This window comes from Phocoena phocoena, chromosome 20, assembly GCF_963924675.1.
Source record: "Phocoena phocoena chromosome 20, mPhoPho1.1, whole genome shotgun sequence".
NCBI lineage: Eukaryota > Metazoa > Chordata > Mammalia > Artiodactyla > Phocoenidae > Phocoena > Phocoena phocoena.
In genome coordinates, this window is record NC_089238.1 from 57,928,914 (window position 1) to 57,956,702 (window position 27,789).

A 27,789-nucleotide genomic window follows, 5' to 3' on the forward strand; every position below is an offset into this window, starting at 1 on the left:
TGGGAAACGGAGACATCAGTGTTCGGATGGAAAGGTGTGTAAATTTGGGGGCGGGGAGGTTGAAAGTATAAGCATCAAGGGGGTAGGGATAGCATAATTGATCCTGGAATCCTGGATTCTTAGATCTGGAAACCCCACAGGACAGGGGTCCTGAATACTGAGTCTACTTGTGGGCTCACGAGGGCCCGAGGATCCCGCTGATGGGATGCACAGTTTAGTCTGCAGCTTCCATCCAGTTCTCTGACGGGCCTGTGAGTTTGATTGCCTGGGTTGCAAGCCACAAAAACCAACTGTGGGGCTTCCCTGGTGGCGCAGTGGTTGAGAGTCCGCCTGCTGATGCAGGGGACACGGGTTCTTGCCCCGGTTCAGGAAGATCCTACATGCCGTGGAGCGGCTGGGCCCGTGAGCCATGGCTGTGAGCCTGCACGTCTGCAGCCTGTGCTCCACAACGGGAGAGGCCACAACAGTGAGAGGCCCGCCTACCGCAAAACAAAAACAAAAACAAAAAAAACCAACTCTGGAATGTATACGCTTTTCTTCCCATGGAGTCATTTTAGAAATGTACCAGCCCTTGGGTGGCTTCATTCATTCATTCATTCTTTATTTCTTTCACTCATTGACTTTTGCCTCGGTTTCCTCATCTGTAAAGTGGGGAAATACTAGCACGTACTCTGTTATGTTGTCGTGTTCATTATCAGTTGTAATGAACTGATGCAAAGAAAGTGTTTAGATGGTACCATTTCCATTACCTGCTGCCGAGCGCCAAGTTGCAGGCGCTGGCTGAGCCCTGAAAGAGCAGGTCCTGGCATCACAAGTCTATCAGCTGACACACCGAGGACCCCCTTGGCTCTTAGGGGCGTGTCCTCAGCACTGTGGGCGGGCTGCCCTGCTGCCTTCAGCTTCCCTACTTTAGGGAGACCACCTCACTGGCTGTCTCTGTGGGTCTGGGGTCTCCCTGCTCCCTGCAGCCACATGGCAGGGCCCTTCTTCACTCACAAAGTACCGCCAACCCAGCTCGTCCCAGACATCCTCATGGCTGGCTCAGACATCAATTCAATTGCTGTTACAGTAGGAGCTGAACTCTGCCATTAAAAAAACATATAAGGGCTTCCCTGGTGGCGCAGTGGTTGGGGGTCCGCCTGCTGATGCAGGGGACACAGGTTCGTGCCCCGATCTGGGAGGATCCCACAGGCCGCGGAGCGGCTGGGCCCGTGAGCCATGGCCGCTGAGCCTGCGCGTCCGGAGCCTGTGCTCCGCAACGGGAGAGGCCACAACAAGATATACCATAATTTATCAAATCACTCTCCCTACAGATGGACTTTTTATTGTCTTATAAATAACACTGCACTGAACATCTCTGAATGGAATTCCTAGGTCTGATGTCTGTGGGTCAAAGGAGAAAGGCACTGACGCTGCCAATCCATGCGATGCTGCTCGCCCAGGAGATTGTGCTGGGTCCTGCTCTCACCCACTCACCTTATACTGTGAGCAAAGAGCCTCATTTTATTCAACTCAACATCTTCTCATTTTTGACTATCTCCTTTTGCCCATAAAACACGCAGTAATTAGTGAGCTTCACATGACCTGCCATTAATTCCCTTCGGGGATTGCAAGTTCCTCGTGTGGATTTGTGATGGTGAATTTTGTGTCAACTTGGCTGAGCCGTGGTGCCCAGATACTGGGTCAAATGTTATTCTGGATGTTTCAGGATAGGTGGGTTATTTTGGGTGTGATTAACATGGAAATCAGTGGACTTTGAGTAAAGTAGAATACCTGCCGTAATGGGTGGTCCTCGTCCAATCCGTTGAAAGCTTTAACAGAACAAAGACTGATTCCCCCTGGAAAAGCAGGCATTCTGCCTTTGGGCCCCGAACCACTCTCCTGGGTTTCCAGCTCGCTGACCCACTCCATCAGATTTTGGACTTGCTAGGCCTCCCCGATCACATCCGTCAAAGGGCAGGAGGAAAAGACTGGAATTTCTATTTTTATTTCCTCTCTCACCTTTTATAATTCCTATTTTTCATATGTTTCATAGAGTACACAGTACATTAGTATCTGATACACGGATCTAATTCATACATAAATACACATGCATCGGAGGGGCAGACTCAAAATCTTTGTGCTGAAATGAGTGTGTGATCAAAAAAGTTTGGAGCCCCCCTTTCTATAAGACCCTTCAAATTTCTTGGCATTACTCTTTTCAAATAATGCTTTCTTCTTCTTTTTTTGCTTTCTATTTTCTTTTTGGCTGCACCACACAGCATGTGGGATCTTAGCCCCCCGACCAGGGATCGATGGAACCCGCGCCCCCTATAGTGGGAGTACGGAGTCTTAACTGGACCACCCGGGAACTGCCAGTGCTTTATTCTTATATGATAGAAATTCAAATTCACTCCTAAATGCAACCAAATGCTCTCCAAAGTACTTTAAGATCCCAAAAGTTACCTACGCTATTCATAAAAAAATTATATTCTAGTTAAAAAGAAAGAAAGAAAGAAAGAGAAACTCACATTGGGCAAAAATCTTGAAAACGCACGGAAGTTTCTACATGTGTTATTCACAGTAATTTCTTTGGCTTCTCCACTGGATTTTTTATACCATGATTTTCGGCAGACACTTTCATTGATTTTATAGATCTGCTGATTCCCGATCTGAAGAGCCTGAGGGGATGCTTTGTAGCTGAAATTTTGTCTTTACATGGACGTCAAACTAGCAGCGCTGCCCCGGTCATCACCTGCCTGGCTTCACTGCACTGCGTCCTGGGACAAATGAAAAGCAATGAATCAGGGCTGCCTGGGAGCCTAAGGGAATCGCTTCCTCCTCCCTTGAGACGCACTCAGCCTCTTCTCCCGGAAAGTGTGACTCAACAGCTGCTGGGAGAAAAGAGCCTCCACTCCGCTAGACAGATGCTGGTGTCAACGTCACAGCTCACGCTCGGCTACTCCTCCGGGTCTCACAAGAGCCCAGGGAGACCTGTGTTGGGGCAAATGCTGTGATGTCTGCCCCACGCCTGGTCCCTCTCCTTTGGTAACAGCACCAGGGTTTTCCCTGGGATATTCCCTCTCCCCAACCAGCCGGCAGCCCCCACCCCACCCCACCATCTACCTGAGGCTTGGCCAATTGGAGGGAAAGTGGTTCACAGGGAACCTGAACTGGCCAGTCAGTGTTAGCCCTGGGAACTGCTGAGATTATGGGGAGAGAAGCCCTGACTCTCCCTGGGGATTATGAAACTGCTCACATAGGCACTGTTTGCAGTTGCTGGGAACACTTTTTGAGATCCTGCCCAAGAATGGAGAGAAAATTGAGCCCAGAGATGGGAAGGGTGGGGAGGGAGAGACAGAGACAGAAAGAGACAGAGACAGACACATGCAGAGAAAATGACATTGCTTCAGCCAAACAATTCCTGTTCCTATACCCTGAAGTCCACTTCCCAACTTTTCACTTATGTGAATCAGTAAGTTCCTTTTATTAAGTTCATTTAATTTTTTTTTCTGTATTCCAAAGGGTCCTACCTTAGTTTCCATCTTACAGACGACGTAACCAAAGCTGAGAGCAGTGACATGACTAAGTCCCCTTGCTAGGAAGTGGCAGAGGCAGTGCTCAAATGGTGATGGAACAACTGGAGGTCTACATGCAAAAAAAGTCAGTCTAGACACAGACCTTATACCTGTCATAAAAATTAACTCAAAATGGACCACAGACCTAAATGCAAATTCAAAACTGTAAAATTCCTAGAAGACAACACAGGAGAAAACCTAGATGACCTTTGGCTTGCCAATGACTTTTTAGATACAACATCAAAGACATGATCCATGAAAGAAATAACTGATAAACTAGACTTCAATAAAATTTAAAACTTTTACTCTGTGAAATACACTGCCGAGAAAAGGAGAAGACAAGTCACGGAAGGAGAAACTATTTGCAAAAGATGCACCGGATCAAGAACTGTTATCCAAAATATACAAAGAACCCTTAAACTCAACACTAAGAAAACAAACAACATGATTAAAAAATGGGCCAAAGACCTGAACAGACCGAACCCTCACCAAAGAAGACAGACAGATGGCAAACAAGCATCTGCGGAGATGCTCCACGTCCTATGTCATCAGGGAACGATGAGACAACAACGAGATGCCACTACACACCTATTAGAATGGCGCAAATCCAGAAACGTACAACACCAAACGCTGGCGAGGGCGTGAGGAACAGGAACCCTCATTCATCGCCGGTCAGAACGCAGTGGAGCAGCCGCTCTGGGAGATGGTGGGCAGTTTCTCACAAAACAAACCATCCTCTTATCATATGAGCTAGCAATCGGGCCCCTTGGTGTTTACTCAAAGGGGCTGAAAACTGATGTCCACATACAAACCTGCACATGGATGTTTACAGCAGCTTTATTCGTAACTGCTGAAACTTGGAAGCAACCAAGATGTCCTTCAGTAGGTGAAGGGATGAATAACCTGTGAAACATCCAGGCAGTGGAATATTGTTCAGTGTTTAAAAGAAATGATCCGTTGAGCCATGAAAAGACACGGAGGAATCTTAAATGCATACGACTAAGTGACAGAAGCCAATCTGAAAAGGCTACAGCCTGCATGATTCCAAGTCTGTGACATTCTAGAAAAGGTAAACTATGGAGACAGTGAAAAGATCAGTGGTGGCCAGGGGTTGGGGGGAGGGAGGGGTGGACAGGTGGAGCGCAGGATTTACAGGGCAGTGAAACTACTCTGCAGGAGACTATAAAGGTGGATACACGTCATTTGTCCAAACCCATAGAACGTTCAACACCAAGAGTGAGTCCTAATGTAGACTTTGGACCGGGGTGATGGTGGCGTGTCAGTGCAGGGTCATCGATTGTAACACATGCACCACTCTGGGTCGAGAGGTGATGTTGATGCGGGGTAAGTTGGAGAGGTGCCACAGGGTATGTGGGAAATCTATACTTTTTTGCTCAATTTTGCTGTGAACTGAAAACTTCTCTAAAAAATAAAATTTACTAAAAAAAAAAAAAAAAGGAGCAAAATGCTGACACACACTACAACATGGATAAACCTTGAAAACACCACGCTACGGGGAGGAAGCCAGTCACAAAAGGCCACATATCGTGTGATGCCATTGATACGAAATGTCCAGAACAGGCATATATGCAGACAGACAGTTGCCAGGAGCTGGGGGGAGGGGGGAGGAAGGAAGGGGCATGACGGGTAAAGGGTGATGAAAAGGTTCGGGAACAAGGTAGTGTTGGTTGCACAACATCGTGAGTGCACCTGGTGCCACTGAATCGTGCACCTTAAAATGGTTAATGGTTAATTCTACATTAAGGGGATTTTTGCTGATGGCACTTCCTTACATTTCTCAACGGCCCAGAACGTGTGGCAGTGGTCTGTCCTGGCCTGGGTGGAATCCCCGCCAGCAGCGGTGGGGCTGCAGGGGGTGCTGGCTGCTGCTCTCTCCCACTCCCCCTGAATCATCCTCTGAGCTCTGTCCCCAGGACTCCGGTTCACCCCCAAACCAGGTCTCTTCCAGGTGTCTGGGATGGGGGAGGAACTACACGAGAGGTCCCCTGGGTGGATGGGGCACAAAGAGGCACTGTTCAGTGCAGGCTCAGGGAATAGCATATCCGTCCACCCAGTCGCACATCTGCAGGCCCAGGAGGTATCCAGAGGCCCCCCTCCCTCACCCCTGCCCCAGGATCGGATTCGTGCTCCTGTCCCGTTGACGTCACCCCTCGGAATCTCCTGATTCGGTCTCCCCGCCTCTCCGTCTCCACTGTGACCACCCTGGTTCAGGCCTCTGCCGTCTCTTGCCTGAACCCCCACCACAGCCTCAACCGCTCTCCCCAAGTCCACTCAGGACCCCTCCTCTCCACCCCAACTCATTTTCCAACACTCCCGCCAGAGTGAGTTTTGAAAATGCAAATCTCATCATATCCACCCTTGCCCCACACCTTGTAAAGGCTTCCCGTTATTTTAGGATGGAAACAAAACTTGTCCCCTGGCCAAAAAGGACCCGCATATCCCACATGCTAAGTACCTTTCCCGCCATAGCTCACGACCTTCCTCCTCAAAGCTCTAGCACTGCCATGGCTGTGTGACCCTGGGCGCGTTGCTTAACCTCTCTGAAATTCATGTTCTTCACAATGAAAAGGGATTATAAGATGTGCCTGGCCAAGGCAAGGTAATTCAACACACGGTAATATGATCATTTCCTGAGTTAGACCCTCCGCTAAATCCTTTACAAACTCTGCTCCATCGAATCCTCCCAATAGCCTCACGAGCTCTGAGTCTGAAACGCCAGTTCCCAGAGGAGACAGCCAACTTGCCACAGGGAGTCTGGACTCCAAGCCCACGTCAGGCCTGCTCTCACAGCCCTGCTCTATGGAGTTATACTGTTTTCTAGGCTTTTCCTGGGCAACTGAGGGCTTCACAAATAACTCACTCTTCTCCATGCTGGGTGCATCTTCAGGAACAGGGCCCTCTAAGGATTCCAGGGTGTGCCTGAAGTGGGCCCTGCACGGTTTGAAGAAGGGGCCTTTGAGATCTTTGCAAACGCCTGGTACACGCACATCCACGTGGTCCCCCATGTCTGGTGCCATCCAGGCCAGGGTACACCTCCCTGTCTTTCCATAAAGCCCCCAGTGATGAGACTTCAGCCTAGTTAACTCCAGGAACTTGGATTGGATTCTTTATATATATATATATTTTTGGCTGTGCTGTGTGGCTCGTGGGATCTTAGCTTCCCAACCAGGGATTGAACGCTGGCCCTCAGCAGTGAAAGTGTGGAGTCCTAACCACTGGACCACCAGGTAATCCCCTGGATTGGATTCTTGTAAGGATTGATGGCAAGGAGAAGAGTCCCCTGTGGTAGGGAAGTCAACTTTCATTGGTAGGCAGTTGTCTTTGCTAATTTCTAGCTATTTAATTTCTTTTAAACCATGGTTAATCAGCTGTCAGTACTGCACACCTTCGTCTATTCGAGCTTCCTGGGCAGCAAAGTGAAAAGTAAATAAACGTGAAACACCAAAAACAGAAAGGAAAAGTCAAGCACTCCAGCCTAAGCACAATTGTCATTTTGATCAGCTTAAAAATGACGTCCGATGACTTAGCAGTGGCCTGGAAAGGAAGGAGCAGGCAAACCCATGCCTGGAAGGGAGCTGTAGATGAGGACTTGGTGATGTTCTGAAATAGCGTGAAAAACATCACCCTACGTTCATCTGCTTTCTCGTCAGACATTCATGAATCCTTGTCAAGAATTTTAGAGTTATGTGTTCAGACTGGTTGTAATTGAGACAGAAGTGGGGACAGAAAGCACGGCTCTCCCGGGACTTTTGCGGTTGGCTTCAGAAACCCTTTTCCCACTGCAAACGGACTCTGGACTCCAGACCCAGGTGCTTTGGCTTCCAGACCCCGCTTTCATCTCTTTCCAGCTATGTAACCTTGCTGAACAAGGCTTCCAATCTCTCTGGACTGTTCCTCTCCTCTGAACAGGACAGATCTCATTCCATTATCAGGATCTTCCAAGCGCTGACCTTCTGTGGTTCTTTGGAATTTCTTTAGGGCACTTTTCCTGCAGAGGAATCCAGTGACCAGTCTCAGGAGACCTCTGAGGGCTATTTCTTGAAGAGCCCCTAACGCAACAAGGTTGCCCAAGGCCGCACAGCTGGTTACTGCCCTGAGTACGGTTTTATTATTGGCGAAAGAGAAGTGGGCAGGAAACTAACGGTACAGCGTTTTTCTTTCCGAATGAAAATAGCTCCACCGTTTCGTGTTTGGAGGATCCAAGGAATTTTATCTCGTTGTAAACAACTCAGAAAACAGAGGCGAGTGTAAAGAAGAAAAATGAAAAAGCAGTGGTAATCCCAGCAATACCAGTAAGCAGGAATAACATTTCTGGGAACTGCCTATAGTTTGGGAATTTTTTTCCTACGAGTACCCACAAACGCACTTTTATGCTCTATAAATACAGCCAAATTCATACTATGTTTTTCATGTATAACAGTCCCTATATTATACACGATACATAACTAACATCAATTACATATAAAATATACATCACGTGTAATTAATATATATTTTTCCAGGAGTGTGCCCTCGAGCCTGTGACGGCCCTAGGGACCCCTGAACACCTGCTGTTACACGGGGGAACACGGCCAGAGCAGTAGCTAGAGCCTCGCCGGGAGCAGCCGACCGCGGCATGTGAACTACAAGTCCCACCATTCCATGCGCGGGCGCAGTCGGGCGAGCGGAGGGCGGAGGGACCACAAGTACCGGCAGGCTTGGCGCAGACGCAGGAACCACGAGTCCCAGAATGCACTGCTCGAAGCTCGCGCAGGGCCCTCCGGGATATGTAGTCGTCGGGGAGCTAATTCCTATTCATCAGGCCTCAAAGAAAATGCAAATTCCTCCAACGGTCCAGCGATGCGACTTCTCAGGGGCTAGCGAGGAGCCCGAGCGCGCGACGGGGAAGAAAGAAGCCTAGGGGCCTAAACTGTGGCCCGGGAGCACGACGCGTGCGCATGCCCGGCGGTCACCAGCGCCAGCGAAGGGCGCGCGAGAGGCCCCGAGCGGCAGGCCCCTCCCCTGCGCCCCGCCCCCCGGCCGGCGCGCCCGCCCAGGGAGCCTGCGCAGACGGTGCAAGGCAGAGGGCCGCGGGGAGGGACTCGCAGCGCCTGCGCAGAGCGGCGGCTTCTCTCGCGAGGACGGACGCCATTATCGCATCTCCTCGACAAACACCACGAGAATTCCGCAGCCCACACGGTAATTGCAGCTCCCGCAGCCGGTCGCGTCTCCGCCTCCCCCTTCCCGCGGGGCGAGAACGAGAGCGAGAGCGAGATCTCCCCTCCTCCCTCCTCCCTGCGCCCTCCTCCGGCCGCCGCGCCCGCGCCGCCGCCCCCGCCCCCCCGACGCGGGGACCGGCCCCAACGGCCCGCCGCCCTGCGCGCCCCCGCGTCAGCCCTGTCAGCCGCCGGTCCGCCGCACCTCAGCGCCCGGCTCCGGCCGCCCCTCCCCCCGCCCCGCCGCCCCCGCCGGCGCGGGCCTCTCCTCCGGGACCTGCCCCTCACGAGCGGCGTCCGGCCGCGGGGCGGGCGGGGCGGGGTCGCGCTGCTGCTGCGGTGCAGCCCCTCCGAGAGGCCCCGGGAAGCCGGAGGCTGCGGGCGCGGGGACCGCGGCTGCGGAGCGGAAGTGCGGGAGGCGGCAGGTTCACCCGGGGCGGGCCCGAGTGAGGGGGACGTCCGTGGGGACCGCTAGTCGGTGCTCGGAACGCCTGAACCGCCTGTAACGTTAACTCCGTGGATTCAGCTCCAGTTCTCCTTTGTCTGGCAATTAAAATAAGCGTGTGTTCTTGGGACGTGGGATTCTGTCACCACTGGCGTTAATTTGTAGCCAACGGCTGTCATGTGCGGGTCCTGCGCTGCGGCCGGGCCTGCCGAGCGTTTGCAGCGTTTCTCGGCACAGCGGTCCAGTCGGGTGGACGGGGAGGTGACTGAGGCTCACGGAGGGTAAGGGACTTGTCCGGGACACACAGCCAGGTTTGAACGCGGTCTGTCTCAAGTCCCTGTTCTTAAAAAGCTCCACACATACTTGATATCTTAATAAAGAATCGTACCCAATGAAATGTCAGTGGAAGACTTAACATGAGAAGCAAAGCCCCCTGCCCCACTTCTCAGTTCCACTCCTCAAATTCTTTGATATCTTTTTGTTGTTTCCCGAGGAAGTTCTCCGTAGCTCTCAATAATAAGCTGGCATTGTATTGGTTTTATGCATTCTTGCCTTGCTGTTACGACAGGATGAGTTAGCTTTTCGTGTCTTATCTCGCCTCTTCTGTCCCTGTCGGGCGCATATAGCTTCACAGCCAGCTAATAACGTTTCCCTTCTCTACAGCCTTTGCTTTTTTTCCTATTGTTTGTGATGGCCTTTCTTTTTCTTTGCACTTTCTGTTCCCATTGATTCTTTACCTCGTTTTAAATTCTCAAGGATGGTGTTGGATCTCTCCAACCTTCCCCTTCCCCAGCCCTCTGTCCTTTTTCTAGTGTGGACTGATTACTCTTTAGACCGGCCCAGGTATCATCCTGGTGTTTTCTTTTACCATACATCTGCGTTTGTTCAGGTCTCACGTTTTAATCTTGGCCTTCTTTATTTCAATGAAATCTTCCTGCCGAGGAGCCTTATTCCTTTTGGGTGACTCGTGAGGATCCTCTTTGGTGTTCAGCCGTTTCTAGAGTGCCCCGAAAATGTCGAGTCCCACCATGAATGCTCTTTGACTTTGGGGACGTGTCCTTCAGCTCTGGAATTGGAAATTCTCTTGTATCATTTGAGAATTTCGCCTGGTCTGCTTTTACTCTTCTGTTTTTTAGGAGTTCCTGTTAGTTTGATGATGGACATCTTGGATTAACTCTCTGAATGTCCCGTCTTTATCCTCTTCCTGTGTCGTTTTATTCTTGTTTCTGGGATAGGGCTTCCATTTATCTTCCAGTCCTATTTAAATTTTTTTTATTTCTACAGAGTTTTAATTTCTGAGGACCGACTTGTTCTTTTTTCGTAATAACGTATCGTCTGGTGAATGCGTTATGTCCTTGGCTTTGAGGATATACTATTAAGGATTTGTTCAGTTCTCTTGTTTCCTCTAGTGTCACTTGCTGTTTTCTTCTTTTTAAAAAGATTGGCTTCTTACTTTGTGTGGCAAGTACTCTTCAAATATTGGTAATTATTGTTGTCTAAGGCAGGAGGAAGGAGGCAGAGAAATCTGAGTCTGTGGGGCTGAATTTTTTTTTTTTTTTTGGCCGCATTTGCGCGGCCTGAGGGATCTTAGTTCCCCGACCAGGGACTGAACCCCGGGCCCACTGTAGTAAAAGCGTGGGGTCCTAACCACTGGAACGCCAGGGAAGTCCCCTGTGGGGCTGACTTTGAAAATGTGCAGGTTTCCCTTCAGGTGTTTGGGAACTTTTTATTGTGCTGGGACCTCAAATGCCAGAAGACAGATGTTCTATGGGCCTTTCAGCGTAAGGAAGACCCCTTTGATTTGGGGCTGCTCCATTTGGTGTAGGGAGGGCCGTAGTGCAGCTCTTCTGTATAGGGATCTGACTTATGTGGGCAGCCACAGCCCTCGCCCTCGACCGAGGATCCTGGGTATGGGGTCCTCGCCTTCCACAGGCTTAGAGCCGTCCTTCGGTTGTATCCACTCCTGTGTGCTGCAGATTGCTATTTCCTTTTCCCCCCATTAAATCCTCTTGGTCGCCAGAAATTTGCAAAATCTCTTGCCTGTTGTCTTACATTCTTTCTTGTGGGTTTATTATACGATGTTAAAAGTCATTTTAATGGGATGAGCAGAGCTCACCTGTGGGGCCAGTCGCTTTCTGTGAGTAGGTAGTCCAGAGTCTGTTCTCATTGCTCTGCTCTCCTGCCCCACGGTGGCCTTGGTGATGGTTGCCCACCAGCTGTGGGATGGGTGGCCAGATCACGGTCCCCATGGCCGCCGCTGCGTTGCGGTTGTGGGCGGGTGGTGTGCGTTCCTGCCGGCCGTTCTGGCTCCGCAGCCTTGCAGGGCGCCAGGCTCGTCTGGGGAAGGCCAAGCACAGACAGCGTTAGAGCAAAGGTTGTGATTTTAGACTCTGCAGTGAGCTCCTCTCTGTGTCACTGGGCCGGAGTTTAAGGATTGCCTCTAGGTAAGCAGTGACTCCAGTGCTCTAAGTGTAACCTTGGTGCATTTACTTGATTGTCCTCTGAAAGTTGTGAGCAGTGAAATACATCAGCTGTGTTTTCCAGGGCCTTGCTAGTGGAGTGGTCCACAGCAAGGACCACAGCATAACCATCACTGGGCTTTTGAGAGAAAAGCAGACTCTCAGGCCCTGTCCAACATACGGAATCAGAATCTGGAGCTTTGTAAACTTTTCCTTTTAAAAAATTTTTTTTATTTGTTTATTTTTGGCTGCGTTGGGTCTTCGTTGCAGCGCGCGGGCTTCTTATTGTGGTGGCTTCTCTTGTGGCAGATCACGGGCTCTAGGCGCACGGGCTTCAGTAGTTGTGGTGCGCAGGCTCAGTAGTTGTGGCGCGTGGGCTCAGTAGTTGTGGCACATGGGCTTAGTTGCTCCGTGGCATGTGGGATTTTCCCGGACCAGGGATCGAACCTGTGTCCCCTGCATTGGCAGGTGGATTCGTAACCACTGCGCCACCAGGGAGGTCCCAGTAAACTTTTCCTTTTGAAGGAACTTTAGACTTACAGAAAAATAGCAAAAATAGTTTAGAGAGCTTCCCTATGCCCATCACCCACTTCCTTTAATGCTGACATCTTAGATTATCAAATATTCTTATAAAAATCAGAAAATTAACATCGTCACAGTACTGTTAATTGAACTGCAGACTTTGCTGAACTTCATCAGTTTTCCACTAACGTCTTTTTTCTTTTTCAGGAGCTAATCCAGGATCCCTCTCTGCATTTAGTTGTCACGTCTCCTTAAGTCTCTTCCAATCTGTAATATTTACACAGCCCCAAAGTATCTCTCCCAAGATGTTTATAAATTACAAGGGAAAAATAGTAACTTCACAGTGGAAAAACCTGGCAGATAGCATCTCAGCATCACCAGTAATAAGACATAATGATATCATGTTTCTTGATATGCACTGAGACAGAAATGCATACCCAGAGTCTAACCATGACAAAACCCAGGTTGAGGCACATGTGCCAAAATCTTGACTAGTGGGCCTCAGAAGTACCCCAGGTGTTGAAAGATAGGGAAAGATTCAGAATTTGCACTTTAAAGGACTTCCAGGTGTAGCACATGCACCTTGCTGAAGAAGTACTTCCTGTGTTAGATGGTTGTCAAGGAGAAAAGAGATAAAGAACCACAGGCCTTGTTTGGTGGATTGGTAAATGGGTGTCCCTGGCACAGGGTCTAGGGGAGTTTGCCTAAATGGCTTATGGGTAACACCACTTACAGCTTACTAGCCTTAGTTTTTCCTTATGACCTTCATCTACGCTATAAATTCTGAAAACTTTAGCTGTATAGTTAAGTATACATATTACATGACAGTGCCACACTGACTTTAAAATGTCCATGTAACTTTACCACTTTAGCTATTTAAATCTGGAAAAAACAAGCATTTTCTCATTTTGAAGAAAAGACTTCCGGGGGAAAATACGTATTAAAGTTCTCAACGAGAATGTCTTAGAAAAAGCTGTAAAAAGTTCTCCCTTTAGGAGAGGGAAATAAAGGTCGTTACTGTGTTCTCTGACTGCACATATGTGATGGTCATAAAAACAATTGCATAATGAATTGTTCACTGGAATTGCCCTGAACCATTCTGAAATGTTTATTTTTGGCAAATTTGAGAGCCGCTGGGGGGGTTGGGGGGCGGCATCACATGGTGGAAATTTGCTCTTAAAAAGTTACACTTGTTTTGTTCCAGGATAGTACCTGGACCTCATTTAAGTCCACAGAAGAGTAGAATCCTAGCATCATCCCTCCCTTTCGGAGTAGTTTTAAAACTACTTAACGCTTAGGTTTCTCACTTTTGTGTAGGTTGTGAAACCAGTTAAAAGCGAGAGCTTTAGCTAATGATCTCATTTTATGCCATCTGTCTTGCCTTTGACTCTGTCTGTCCACTCTCCGGGGCTGTGCCCGGCCTGCCTCCTGGGAAGAGAGGGGGCCCTCTTCAGTTCTAGAGGGCAGGGAGCAGGGGGATCGCGCTTGACGCCTGTCACCCCCCCAGTGCACGCCCTCATCATAATGCTGCAGACGAAGTCTAAGAGGAAGCTGAGCTTGGGATGACCGCCCAGAGCCTGCCATTGCTTGAAACCTGTGGGTATTCTTGAATGAAAACACGATGGAAACCTTAACTTCCTAAGCCACTAGCTGAGAGTACACCCGAAGCATTGTGGAAGTCACGTGGAATTGATTCCTATTTTGCATTAAATTCTCTGCATCTTTCACATCTACCCATAGCCAAGAACTGTCTGATTTGATTAAATGTTTTGGATCATCTGCCTCTGTGGTGGGGTGGACAGTAAGGTTTGCTTTGTCTTTATAAGGACCCTTGTGCTGGGGAGGGGGGATGGTGGTGGTGATGACTGGTGACCCATAGGGTCGGATTGCTGACAATGCATAAGTGATGGAAGAATAAAATCCACCAGAAAAGGCCAGAGAAGGTGAAGAGATGAGAATAGGTTTTATTACATCACTGAAAAGGTAGATAGGTGGGATGGAGGGTCTGTGGAAGCCGACTACCCTTTCCTTGCCCTGAGTCCTTCTGTGTTAGCATCTAGAGTAAATGAGTGCAGGTAATGCTCTGAAGGAGAAAGTGAGTTGGCAGGAAGGGCCCAGGTAGGGATGGGGCGGGCGGAGTGGTGTCAGGAAGCCGGCACTGCGCTGGGCGGCTTTGGGCAGAGCCCTGTACTGACAAACCTTTTGTAATAAAGATTTACGTTCTGTGCTGCAAAGAATGCTGCTTCTGGTCTCTAGTGATTTTTCCTTTTTCTTCAAGGTGGAAAGTCATCAAATGACTTGAAGCAAAGTTAAACCTTTCTGAAGTAGCAATGGGTTTGGATAAAGCTGGCAGTGAAAACTCGGTGCGTGTGCTGCTGGCATTTCCTTGTAGGTGTGAACTGTGTCCCTTGAGTGTGGTGACAGCCCCCGGGCACCTGGATCTTCCTGGGTCGGGGGGGATGACTCAGGCTGCGGTTCCAGCTGTCACCACCAAGAGTGGCCCTGCACTTGCGCTGGCAGGTGGATGGCAGGACGGGACCTGTCCTGTGAACTGGTGGGCTGGAGCCAGGGGTGCGTGTCAGGAGCAGAGTGTGGCGTTAAGCTGCCTTTTATGCTGGGAGCTTCCCTGGTGATGCCAAGTCATTCACTCCACCCATGATTTTGACTGAATCTGACAATGCCGGGCATCCTTTTTACCAGTGAAGAATTGCTGCAGCTGTCAGTGGGCAAACATAGTTTGCAGTCAACTGGCTTTGACTGCAACATTTTGTGGATTTTTCAGATTTGCAGGATTCAACTAATTTCACGTTTTTTGTGAAGCGACGGTTTAATATTTATTAGATTATTTTACAGCTGTATAACTTAAATTTGCATAATTCAGGTTCGTATAAAATGCAGTCCTACTGTGTTGGGAGAAAGAAAGCTGAAGGGGTGCAGTAAGATGAAAGCAAACGTGTACTGCCTGGGGTTCCCTCTGTGCGTAGCTGTTAATAAAACACTCAGGGCTTCCCTGGTCAGAATCTGCCTGCCAGTGCAGGGGACACGGGTTCGAGCCCTGGTCTGGGAGGATCCCACATGCCGTGGAGCAACTAAGCCCGTGCACCACAACTACTGAGCCTGCGTGCCTCAACTACTGAAGCCCACGCACCTAGAGCCTGTGCTCCACGACAAGAGAAGCCACTGCAATGAGAAGCCCGCGCACCACAACGAAGAGTAGCCCCCGCTCTCCGCAACTAGAGAAAGCCCGCGCGCAGCAACGAAGACCCAACACAGCCAAAACAAACAAAAAAACACTCAATTCAAATTGCTTCCCGAGTTCTCCAGGGATCATTCAAGAGCTCAGGAAGCCTGCTTTGCCTCTTTGGGATTTCCGTGGATCCACTATGATCTGAAGCAGAAATCGCTCTTTCTGGCCAACAGGAGGTGGAGCCGGCAGAGCCAGCCCATCCTGGAGCGCCTCTCAGGAGGCCACCATCGCTGCTCTTCAACAAAATTTCCTGTCTCTTTTTCCCCTGTCTCAGTCTCCAGGCAGTTTCTAGAGTCTGGAGATGCCACTGATGTGGTTAAACGCTCGGCTGCAGGGCAGAAGTGAACAAACTTTGTGTCAAAGGCCATATGAGTAGACATTTTTGGCTTTGGGGGTCTGTCCCAACCGCTCGACTCTGCCCTTGGAGAGGCCGGAATAGACGTGGCTGTTTTCCAATAAAACTTATCTCCAAAACCTACCGCTGGCTGGACCTGCCCCTCCGACCGTAGTGTGTGGCTCGAGGCTGCAAGTGCTCATGCAAGCTGGGGAAAGAAGTCAAGCAGGGGAATTGGGCGAGAGTGAGCCGGTGGTGAGGCGCCCCCGCTGGGCCCCTTTCCCGCAGGCCGCTCCACCGCCAGCGGCTGCGCCCCTCTGCTGACTCAGGGAGCCTGGGGTCGTCAGCAGGGTGTATTTTGGGGAAATCTGCGCGAAGTATAATCGGCGTCAGCGAAGCACCTCCAGATGAGAACGCGTCTGTCCGTCCTCACTGCCGTTCTTTGGAAGAATAGCCTCCGCATCTCTTCATAGGAATTGGATTTGGGTTTTTTTCAGGCTTCGAAGTTGCAAGAATAGTACAAAGAATTATGGCGTAGGCTTGTCCTAGAGTCTCAGATGCTAATATTTTATATTTGCTTTATCCTTTCTCTTCTCTGCAGCTCTCTGTGTTTGTGTGTGTGTATATTTTTCTATTTTTTTCCTGAACAGTTTAAACTATGAAGTCCCTTTAACCTTAAACACTTAAATGGCTGTTTCCTATTAACAAGGACCTTCTCTTATATAACCACAGTACAATTTTCAAAATTAGGAATCTATCATTGATGCAGCTGTGTTATCTAAGCATCAGATCTAGTTCAGATTTTATTAATTATCCCAATAACGTCCATTTTTAGCAAAAGAAAAAAGGACTCCTTTATTAACTTTGGATGTATTTTTCCCTAAGAACATTTGCCCTTACCGACATTATCATAAATTGGCACCATACTCCTTACAAATTACAAGTTCAGTGACATCAAAAGTCTGCGTATTTATTGTTGACAGCAAGCACTTTGCATAATCATTTCCTTCTGCTATTCTGTTTGGGAGAGGGATGGGAAAGACTGACAGTAGAGGTAAGAGGCAGAATGCCGGGCTGTTTTTAAAGTCTGCCCAGATCATTGGTCGCACGTGTGGATGCGGTGGGATTATGATGTGCTAGAGCTGTGGATGAGAAATGAGTATGACCTTACGTGGTGTCATTTGCTAAGTTTATAAAAGTTCTTGAAGGTCACTCTGCAGTCTACGTAGTCCTGTTGGGCTGGGGAAGGGTTATTTTCTAAGGGCTTCTGCTGTTCAGTGCTGGACCCATCTATTTACAAAAGTACAGTTGACCCTTAAACAGTGTGGGGGGTAGGGGCAGCAACCCTGCACGTAGTGGCAGATCTGAATAGAACTTGTAGTCAGCCCTCCGAATCCATGGCTCTGCATCTTCGGTTCAACCAGCTGCGGCTTGTGCAGTACCGAAATGTCTGCTGTTGAAACACATCTGCCTGTCGGTGGACCTGTACAGCTCAAAGCAGTGTTGTGGCTGCTTGGCTTTGGGGCAGACTTGGCAGTGTCTGCTCTGCGTGCAGGGCAGCCACGCACGGCTTCCCTCCCGCGGTGGTGTGGGGCGCACGTCTCAGCACGTGTGAGACCCTTGGCACACGGCGTTCTTGGTACTTGGACCTCCTTGCCCATTTGCAGCCTGAAGTTCAGAGTCCTCGTCACGTTTCAGACCAGCTTCCTGGGGTTCTGGAGCAGTAAGAGGGAGGCATTCTGGCCTGATTAAGGCATTTGACTACGCATGTGGCTTTGAAAAGGTTAAAGTATCTTTGTAAATACATGCTTTACATGGACATTTTAATGGCATGAACTTTTCATCAGTCTTAGATCAGGCCCAGTAATTTTTGGGTTCTAAGTGCAGTTTCTATAGGAAGTTGTTTTCCATGACTAAGTTGTTTTGTTTTTTTAAAATTAATTAATTTCTTTATTTTTGGCTGCGTTGGGTCTTCGTTGCTGTGCGCCGGCGTTCTCTAGTTGTGGTGAGCGGGGGCTACTCTTCGTTGCGGGGCGTGGGCTTCTCACTGCGGTGGCTTCTCTTGTTGCAGAGCATGGGCTCTAGGAGCGCGGGCTTCAGTAGTTGTGGCACGCAGGCTCAGTAGTTGTGGCTTGTGGGCTCTGGAGCGCAGGCTCAGTAGTTGTGGTGCACGTGCTTAGTTGCTCCACGGCATGTGGGATCTTCCCGGACCAGGGCTTGAACCCGTGTCCCCTGCATTGGCAGGCGGTTTCTTAACCACTGCACCACCAGGGAAGTCCCCATGACTAAGCTTTAATTACACATTGAGAATTATGATCTTGAGTAAAATGGAGACTGTGAACTTGGCTCCTTGGCCCCCGAGGTGACAGTGGCGTGGGCTGTGTCTGCCACGACCGAGCCATGCCAGCGCCGTGCGGGGGTCAGCCAGCATCTGCGACTCGTCCTTGGCGGGCTCCTTACACTTTTGTCCATTTTCTGCTGTGGATCAGATTACTTCGTTCTCCTTGGTTATGGGCCCTGCCTCTGAGGGGCTGTGTTTGCCTGATGTCAGTTGTGTGTCAGAAACCTCTGCCGTGGTCCCTGCATCTGTCACCTGTCCTCGTTACTTGTTTTAATGACTGCTCAAGCTGGGTGTTCGTCTTTTTTTATGTTCCTGGCTAGGATTACAGCTTTCCTTAACATCTTGCCACATGGTTGTTAGTATTATTTGGTTTCTGTGAAATTTCGAGGTGGAAAATGATTAGGACACTGGCATCCTTACCCTGGACGGCTGACCACCCTCCTCTCCAAGCCTTGCAGTTCGTGGGAATAAACAGGAAGGGCAGATGAGTGATGAACTGATTTCAGTTTCTGGAGGGAGCTGAAGGATGGGTGGATGCACAGCCCTGCTCTCAGGGGAGGCAAAGGGAACATGTGGTGATGGATGACAGTGGGGTTAGTTAGCCCGATGCAAAGTGTGTTACCGAGTGACCGGGCCCTGCCCCCCATGCCTACCCCTACCGCCACCCCACCTGCTCTCCGGTCTCATGTTGCCTTAATAAATATTTATGGTGAGGCGATGGGCCTATCTCTGTAAAACGGGGATGTACCTACATCCAAGGTTGTGAAGACTCAGTGAAATAATGCAAAGATGTGTTTAGGATCCATTGAATGGTAGCTCCTATAATAATGATGATTATTATCATCAGCTTCACCCAGCAGGCCCTGTATCTTTTTATGGTTACCAGTTTATATGGGGCAGATTTAATTGATAGAAATTTGCATGTAGTCAGAGTTTTGTCTGTGATAAACTTACGTCACAGAATCTTAGAATTTGAGAACTGGACAGGAGCTTAGAGGTGATTTAAATAGTACAACTTGCTAGTTAAAAGCTTGGGTATGGTTGTAAAGTATACACTTGTTAGAAACGCAAGGACCCTTGATAAATGTGTGTTTCTACTGTGAGGAATCCTCCAGTGTGAACTCCACACAGCTGGCCCAGCAGCCGCCCTTGACAGTCATCAGGCTTAAGACAGCCTCTTGTTCTCTCCAGGGAGGTGACTGTTCTCCTGCACTTCTCAGAAAGTAAATTGTGGTAGATTCTGTTGCTATATAGTGTTGTAAGTTTGGCAGATTATTTGTTATTCAGTGATATTTTATTGACAATTTTAAATTCTATCAGATGCTTTTAGACAGTTTGCAATGTTGAGTTTGAATTCTTATAATTTTAGGGCCAATATTTCTTATTTGGGCACATGTAAGTGGGAAAATGACTTTAAAAATTTTAAATTTCACCCTGAATTCAGCGTGATGTGTTGTGGCTCTTTGCAACATAACTTTCTTCTGTAGAGGTAAAAAAATTGACCTGTCATCTAATTTGTCCTCACGTCTCTGAATGTTTCCCACGTTAACTGTAAAAAACACAGCAACAAGTGAAGTGAAGTGTAGGAGAGAGCGTTGCCTGTAGTCTCCAAATGTTTCATGTTTTACCTTTTCATTTTTTTAACGGGAAGATGATTACAACCAAGATCTCTTCTGTCCCTGTAGCTGAAGGATTGAAGGAGCTGCCAGGCCAGTGACAAGTTCAGTAAGATCTGTGCTTACGGAGCACGTGAACCTCAAGGTCGTTTCTTTATTCACTTGCCCAGGATTTACGGGTCGCTCCCACGTGCCCAGCAGGGCGTTTGTGACGTGATGATCCAGCGCGCAGAGCGGAGGTTTTTACATTAGAGTGAGGCTGTCAGTCACTGGACAAGCTGTGACAGCCCCCGAGCAGCCCCAGCCAGTGTGCAGACGGCTGGTTGCGGCTGTGTTCCAATAAAACTTTATTTGTGAACACTGATGCTTGAGTTTAATGTAATTTCATGTCAGGACATACTGTTCTTCTTTTGATTTGGTTCATGGGCTGTACAGGTGGAGGGTTGGAATTGGTCCACGGGGCCAACCCTTGGTCTAGTGAGTGAGTGAATAAAATGAGGTCATATCTAGGTAGGCAGGAGCCGGATTGGGAGAGGCCTGAAATGCAGGTAGAGTTTAGATGTGATGCCAAGCCGGGCGCTGTGACGACAGCCCTTTGGGAGGGATGAGCCTGGAACTCATCTGCAGGTTGGATGGGAGGGGATTGGCTTCCCGCCTCACCGTGTGTGGCTTTGGGAGGGATGAAGGGACAGATCCGTGGATTCCACCTTAGGGTGGGTTACAGAGAGATGACACCTAATCGCCAGGGACCAGAGGCAGGGACGGGGAAGCCGGTTCACGGGTTCAAGGAAGCGGAGCCCAGCGGCGCAGGTGTAGTGGGAGAGGAGTTGGGTGGGAAGGAGCAGGTGGGCAGGGCCCCCGGGCCTGGTGATGGTCGGATACTGGAGGTGACAGCAGAGAGAGTTAAAAGAGGAGTTGCAGGGTTCTTTCTGGGGGGCTTGGTGGGATCTCCTTGAGCGGTGCTCTTGGGAAAGAGTAGGGATGGGGGCAGAGTTCAGCTTTGGAAGTGCGGGAGCGGATTTTATTGTCAAATGGCCATAGTGTGGCTTGACATACTGGACCAGGGAAATCACTGGTGAGGGGTCCGGGCGGCAGTGGAGATTTGGGGGCATGGGTGTCACTCCCTGTAAGGGCCTGCCGTGTGCCCCCAGGACACGTGCTTCTGGGCTCTGGTTCCCGGAAGGGGCTCCGGGTGCCACGGCGTGAGGCTCAGACCTGGTGCCGCTGGAGGGCCCAGCGTAGGTGGGGCCAGGGGTGAACCCCGGGGAGGAGGAGGACCCCAGGGTGCTCTGAGCGAGGAGAAGTGCTGAGCGGGGAGGCCGGTGGGAGTCGTTCACAGGGCTCTTGTCCAGTCCGACGGTGAGTTTGGAAACCAGTGTTTTGTTTGGGGGCCTGAAGGGTGTGGGAAGGGATCGTGTTTGCGGACGGGCGTGGGCGAGAGTTCCAGAATGTGCTATAGGAGTTTGGCTCTGGAGGGACGTGATGGCAGCTGGCGGGCGGCAGAGTGGATTGGAGGGTTTTATGATTTTTGTTTTTTCTAGAACAGTTATTTTGCAGTCACCTGAGATTTGCAGGTACGTAGCAGAGGTGGTACAGGCTGTTTTTCCACCATTACGTCGTACATGGCCGTGGCCGGGACGGTGTCCGCCTCCAGGGCGCTGGCTCTCCGAGCTCACCTGAGCTTGTTGACTGAATCCGTGATCCTGGCTGTCTCCTCGCTGGAATCTAGGGGGCACTTCCTAGAGGGGCCCGGTGGACACACAGGTGTACACCCTGCATCTAGGTGCACGACGGGGCGACGTTCTGGCACGTTGCGTTGTTTTTTTTTTTCCTGCGTTTGATAGTAAGTTGCAGAGGTCACCTCATTTCACCCCTCAGTGCTTGAGCACTCGTGTCCTGGGAGCAAGGACATTGTTTTACATAACTGCACCTACAAACAGGAACAGTGATTCCGAGTCACTGAAGATACGGTCCATACTCAGGTTTCCCCTGAGATTCTTTGTGGCTGCCTCTCCCTGTCCCGCCCCTGGACCTACCTACACTGGCAGGTCTCCGCAGCCTCTGCCAGTTTGTTTCATGCCGTGGACTTTTCAAGAGTCTGGCCAGTAGACCGGCATCTCTGACCCCTTCGTTCGTCCTTCGATTGCTCAGCTCTCCGCCGGTTCTGGGCAGCGTGCCCCGGTCCTCCCGGCCGGGTAGCTGCTGCAGCCCCCCCACCGGTGTCCGCCGTCAGCCCTGGCGGGCAGTCGATCCCCAGGATACCCCCAGTGTCACTGCTCCGACTTACTGCCTTAGTGTCTTGTGGGCAGGGCTAGCTCTGCTCCCTTCAGCGTGTGTCTAGCACAGAGCCTGGGGGTTGTTTTTTGAAGAATGTATGGATAAATGCAATAAGATCATTGATATTAATTGTATACGTAGTCCATAGACACTCATTAAGGCTTGTCACGGAACTAAGAAATAAGGTTAAGGTGTTTAAGCCTACGGTCCCTGTACATTATTATAGTCCTGCATCTTTGGCAGATTTAGTATTTTATGTTATCAGAAAAATAATTTAGGAGCTACCAGAGAGGAATTAAAATACGGGCGTATCTACGTAGGAACGGAGACTTTCATTGCGAGGTATATGCAGGCCTCTGCGTCGTATTTGCGTTTATCATTGGCAGTTGGTAAATCAAGTAAAAGTTGCTTTTAATTGCTTTCATGGTTTCCATTCTATAGCAGACATTATCTGAAATGCACTTTAATGTGTGTGTGGTTCTTATGCTTGCTTTCTAGAGATATAATTCCTGAAGGCAGTGGTTGTCATTGTGGTCCACAGACCCCAGGGATGTCCTTGAGGCATTCCCAGTGGGTATTTGAGGTCAAAATAGTTTTCATGGGCTTCCCTGGTGGCACAGTGTTTGTGAGTCCGCCTGCTGATGCAGGGGACGCGGGTTCGTGCCCCGGTCCGGGAAGATCCCACATGCCGCGGAGCGGCTGGGCCCGTGAACCATGGCCGCTGAACCTGCGCGTCCGGAGCCTGCGCGTCCGCAACGGGAGAGGCCACAACAGTGAGAGGCCCGCATACGGCAAAAAAAAAAATAGTTTTCATGACTGTCAAGAGGTCATTTGCCTCTTTTTGCCTGTTAACATTTGGACCGAGTCCCCGAGCTACCATTGTCGCTGGATTCCTTACTGCCATGCAATTCAGAAAAGCCATTCTCATCTAAGAAGGTCCTTGATGCAGCAGTAAAAATCATGCATTTTGTTAAATCTCAGCCCTGAGCGCCCCTTTTTCATACTCTGTGTAACGAAACAGGAAGTGCGTGGAAAGCACTTATGCGTTTTGGAGTTGGGAGGTTGCCTGGAAGATGGGCCTTTCTGCAGTTACCTGGGTTGCTAGCTGAACTGGCCGCTTTTTTTCATGGACCACCATAACGGAATAATTGACACGTTACCAGTATTTCTTACTAAACGGACAGAGTTAGCCTGTCACTGCAAGGAAAGCAGCTAACACTATTGCCAGTGGTAAAATTTGTACTTCCAAGTAGGATTGGAATTTCAGAAAGCTTGTATCTGCCACTGTGAACCTGGCAGCTTCCTAATACGTTAAGACTTTTCTTTTCTTTTTCTTTCTTTCTTTCTTTTTTTTTTTTGCGGTACGCAGGCCTCTCACTGTTGTGGCCTCTTCCGTTGCGGAGCACAGGCTCCGGACCATGGGCCCAGCCACTCCTGGGCACCCGTGTCCCCCGCGTCGGCAGGCGGACCCCCAACCACTGCGCCACCAGGGAAGCCCCTCTTTTTTCTTTTTTTAAAATTAATTAATTAATTTACTTTTTTGGCTGTGCCGCACGGCATGCGGGATCCTAGTTCCCTGAGTGCGGGTCGAGCCCGTGCCCCCGCAGTGGAAGCGCTGAGTCTTAACTACTGTACTGCCGGGGAAGTCCCCGGGACTTTTTTGATGAGATCAGTGTTGATGTTAAGGAATGTGTTGCTTCAGATAATCTGTAAGTAACAACATTCGGAAGGTCTGCATAACTCACTGAACCAGTATTTTTCCAAATGACCAAATCAGACCCGGGTAAATGTCCATTTAAAGACAGATTTTAAAGTGATAAAGTAACAAAAAGTTCAGCAGTACAGTTTTAGATTCCACATTGCAGCTCACGTTTGGGGAGAAAGAAAGCCCTTGTTGAGGTTTGGTGTTGTATTACAGAGGAATATCCGCAGTTATCTTGAACGGGCTGTTCAGACGCACTGCCCTCTTTTTCATGCAGTAATAGATATGAGAACCCAGTTGTTTTCCAGTAAGTCTGACATTAAGGAGATTTGTCAAAATGCAAAACCACGTCTCTTCTTGCTGAGATTTTACTGCTGTTGTTTTGGAAACTCTAGTAGTTATTTTTAAAAAAATAATTAACTAATTTGTTTTTATTTTTGGCTGTGTTGGGTCTTCGTTGCTGCAGGCGGGCTTTCTCTCGTAGCGAGCTGGGGCTACTCTTCCTTGCAGTGTGCGGGCTTCTCATTGTCGTGGCTTCTCTGGTTGTGGAGCACGTGGCACGGGCTTTAGTAGTTGCGGCACGTGGGTTCAGTAGCTGTGGCTAGCGGGCTGTAGAGCAGAGGCTCCATAGTTGTGGCTTGTGGGCTATAGGTGCGCGGGCTTCAGTAGTTGTGGCTCACGGGCTCTAGAGCGCAGGTTCAGTAGTTGTGGTGCATGGGCTTAGTTACTCCACGGCACGTGGGATCTTCCCGGGCCAGGGATCGAACCTGTGTCCCCTCCACTGGCAGGCAGATTCTTAACCACTGTGCCACCAGGGAAGCCCCTCTAGTAGTTATTTTTGGTAAAAAAAAAAAAGTTTTGTATGTTAATATGTAATGTATGGATTTTTGTAATTTTTAAATGAATAAAGTATTCACACATTTTCTGTTCTAATATCAGAGATGGTGATATTGATAGACACATGTCCACGAGTACAAGCTCACTAACTTTCAGATGGGGAAGGGGGTCCTGAGGCCAGTGTGTCTTGAAGTAGGACAGTGGTGCTGTGGGGTCAATTTAAATCCGGCCAGTTCCGTTTCCTGCGTTGGTGGTTTGTATTTGAGGAGGTTTATATATTTTGGAAAAGGTGAATAGAAGTGGCCTGTCTAATCAAGCATGTTAACTTCAGAGGGGAAGGACCTGCCATCTGAGGCTAGTTTGACCTCCTAATTTCAAACTTAAACATTTTTAGGGGGGCTGTTTTGAAGAAGAAACAGTGTGGCCTGGATTTTCTTAAGAATCAGTGCTTTCCGATGATCTAGTACCTGGCTGCTCATTTATGGTCATGTTTTCTCTTTCTTCCCTATTTGTCCCTTGAGTATCCCCCTGCCACGCCACACTGACTTGGGGAAAATCAGTAAGCGGAGTCTTGTTCCCATGTCTCAGTTTAAGAAAAGTTGATTTCTTTGCTTACTTCTTACTGGCTTTTCATTAATTTTATTACTCCATCTATATCCACATGGATCTGATTGAATGGAATGATCTTTATTTTCTTGGAGGTGCCCTGTTTCTGGAAGTTGAGCTTTTTAACTGGGCACCACTGGGCCGCTTCCTGCTGGTCTTTATGGTGTGTGGACTCGGCCTTGCTGCTCAGGTGGACGTGAAGCTGGTGCCAGAGGCGGGGCGGCGGCTGGGGCACCGTCCCATCCCCATCTGATGGGACGGGGATGCTGCTGGGCCTGGGTGCTGGCGGTTCCCACTGTCTCCTGCGCGATTGCTCTCCGAGACTTGTCTTCAGGGTCTTCTGTCCCTTGTACTCATCGGGGCCGCTCCTGCACCTCCGAGGACTGTCTTCAGCCCGTGTATTTGGCATCTGTAAAGGGAGGTCAGCCTGGCATGGCCTACTCCCGAGGCCCCTCCACGGTGAGCTAGGCGTGCCCCCGCTTCCACCCATGACGTCACGGCACCTGTGCGAGTGGTCATGGCTGTGGGTGCTCACATGCTGTAGGCTGGGAGGTGGATTTAAGGCAGGATTGAAGAAGGCTCCCTAATTTTTATCCAGATTTGATGTGCTTGGCCTCATCTGTGTACTTACTGCTCTGTTTTAGAAAAACAGTAATAATGAGCACAATAAATAACATGTACTTATAGAAAGTTCAACAGTCCAGGGGCTTCCCTGGTGGCGCAGTGGTTAAGAACCCACCTGCCAACGCAGGGGACACGGGTTCAAGCCCTGGTCCGGGAAGATCCCACATGCCGCGGGGCAACTAAGCCCGTGCGCCACGACTACTGAGCCTGCGCTCCAGAGCCCGCGAACCACAACTACCGAAGCCCGTGCGCCTAGAGCCTGTGCGCCGCAACAAGAGAAGTCATTGCAGTGAGAAGCCCACACACCCCAATGAAGAGTAGCCCTGCTCGCCGCAACTAGAGGAAGCCTGCACGCAGCAACGAAGACCCAAGGCAGCCAAAAAAACAAAACAAAGCTCAGCAGTCCAGAAGGGTAAAGGATGAAGGTCAGGCTGTTTTCTCCGTACCTTTTCCCTCCTGTGCCACCTGGGCTCAGTGTGCATCACTCCAGAGCATCTCGTGTGCGTTTGCATACCCGCACACGTGACTACACACGGACACGTGCAATTGTCCTCTTATACTCCCTTCTGTTAGTATTGTGTTCTAGAGACCTTGCCATTCACATGAATGACTGCGGTGTCTCACGTCATTTACTTTCCTAGTTCCCTGCGGCTGAGCACTTGGGTGGTTGATTTGGGTCGGTGGGCTCTTTTTCCGCTGGCACCCTGGAAGATGCTCTCTTCACAGGCTTGTAGTCGTTGCTGTTTAGATACATTATTGAACAGTAATCGCAGTCCAGCTCCTTTACGATATTAAGACTGGACTGTCTCCAGGATTTCTGAGAAATGGCAAGTTTCAGTTGCCAAACTGGCATCCACATGCATCGTTCTGTTCTAGTTTTCTTGGGCCTGTTGCCCTAATTTTTTCTGTTCGTACGTTCACTGTTAGCAGAATTTTAAATGACTCTTTATCCTGGCAGTAGAGTCATTTTGAGTAAACAGCTTGGGTAATTGTGTGGTGTCCTCATTTGGAAGAGGGTAGGATTCAGGATTTTATGGTGAGCTCGGAGTATTTTCTTAAGTCACACACGGAGCTTCTAGAAATCAGGAAAAGCTTGAGTTGGGCACCTGAGAACTTTCCACCAGCCATTTGTGAGAGACAGGTATTTCACCTGGGACGTGTGGCCCCAGGGCCACCATGAATGGACTTCAGGGTGAGTCACGGAGGTTAAGCCTGGCTGCATGCAGCGGGTTCCAGAATGTGTTGTTTTTAGAGCAGGTGGTTGGTGATTTTCCTTTGCTATAAAGGAAGTCCGAGGCAGGCAGTCCAGGAGGCCAGCAGCAGGAGGGCAAGAAGGAGGAAAGGTCCAGGAGCTGCCCCGCACCGCGTCTGCGCTCACACCCCATTGGCCAGAGTGCGTCACGTGGCCACGGTGTGCTGCAGCAGCGGCTGTGCTCTCTGGTGGCCCCGTGCCCTGTGAATTCGGATTCTTGTAACACTGAGCACCAGGGAGAGCAGGTACTGGGGTAGGCAGCCAGCAGTCTCTGGTAATTCTGAGGCTCTGAAACTTGGCAGGACTGCGTCTGTGCTTTTTTCCTGGAAAAGGATCTGTCAGTTTTTAAAAAGTAGATCCTGAAAGCAGTGTGTGACCTAAAACGTTTTAAATCCATCAATTCAAAGGTGGGTAGGGTGGTATTATCTAACTGAGGGCCACTGCCTTCATGAAGGAGTCCACTGTACCCCTTTAATAGTCCTTGCTTTGGTTCTTAGTTTGGAAAAAAGACCGAGTTATGGCCCTAGTGGCTTTGGTCTTTGTACCAACCACAGTTAACCTGCTCAGAGGTCACCTTCAGAGGACCCAGGTTTAGAATAACCCCGGCAGGTCCTGCCTGCCTCTGAGTCCTGGGGCTGCGGGTGAGGCTGAACGGGTGCCAGGGCTGAGAGTCGTACTGCATATGAGGGAGGTCGGAGGTGAGGATTTCCTCACGGTGGACGCCTCAATATTTAGTGGTCTGACCATTTTTAAA